This window comes from Mobula birostris, chromosome 3 (genome assembly GCF_030028105.1).
Source record: "Mobula birostris isolate sMobBir1 chromosome 3, sMobBir1.hap1, whole genome shotgun sequence".
NCBI lineage: Eukaryota > Metazoa > Chordata > Chondrichthyes > Myliobatiformes > Myliobatidae > Mobula > Mobula birostris.
In genome coordinates this window covers 230,646,923-230,648,173 of record NC_092372.1, presented here as the reverse complement: position 1 = coordinate 230,648,173, position 1,251 = coordinate 230,646,923, and positions in this window count along the sequence as shown.

Genomic DNA, 1,251 nt, shown 5'->3' with positions numbered 1-1,251 from the left:
TCTTTTAAGAGACTCCTGGATAGGTAGATGGAGCTTAGAAAAATGGAGAGCTATGGGTAAGCCTAGCGAGTCCTAAGGTAAGGACATGTTTGGCACAGCTTTGATACTCGGAGGATATGCAAGTTTTGGAGAATATCGAAGTGATTTACGGCGATGCTGCCTGGATTATGGGCATGTTGTAGAGTATAAGCATAACACCATTAGGAGAGTTGCAGCAAAGTCGGATTGTTTTCTCTAGGGCGGTGGAGACTGATATTAGTTTATAATATTATGAGAGTCCGACATAAATGTACAGGAAATGGAAGGATATGGACATTATATGGGGAGAATGGGCTAATTCAGTTGTATGTTTTTGAATGATGAGACGAATCTGTGTCACGAGTCTGTGGTGGCCAGTGCGATCATGTTTGCTGTTGTGTGCTGGGGCAGCAGGCTGAGGGCAGCAGACACCAACAGAATCAACAAACTCATTCATAAGGACAGTGATGTTGTGGGGATGGAACTGGACTCTCTCACGGTGGTGTCTGAAAAGAGGATGCTGTCTAAGTTGCATGCCATATTGATCAATATCTCCCATCCACTACATAGTGTACTGGGTGGGCACAGGAGTACATTCAGCCAGAGACTCATTCCACCGAGATGCATCACAGAGCGTCAGAGGAAGTCATTCCGGCCTGTGACCATCAAACTTTACAACTCCTCCCTTGGAGGGTCAGACACCCTGAGTCAATAGGCTGGTCCTGGCCTTATTTCATAATTTTCTGGCATAATTTACATATTACTATTTAACTATTTATCGTTCTATTACTATTTATTATTTATGGTGCAACTGTAACGGAAACCAATTTACCCCGGGATCAATACAGTATGACTGTGACTATGTCATCCAGATCATTGACATATAACGTGAAAGAAGCCATCGAAACCTGACCGCCACGGAACATCCTCAGTGTCCGACATCCAACCCAAAACATTCCCTTTTATTTCCACTCTTAGTCAATCTTCCGTCTGTAACAGCATGTTTCCTGTAATACCATGTGGAAACGCTCGCCTTCTTATCTGGCGGGATTTGGAGCACGGGAGTGACGTTTAACAAGGGCGAATGTCACCTTCCCATTCCCTACCAATCCGACCTTATCCCACCCCCCACCCTTCACCTTCCGTCCTCCTCCCACCGGGACTGGAGTACCGAGTGTTCTGGTCACCCAGCGTGAGCGCCGAACTGTAAATCAAGAGCGACACGCTGAGAAG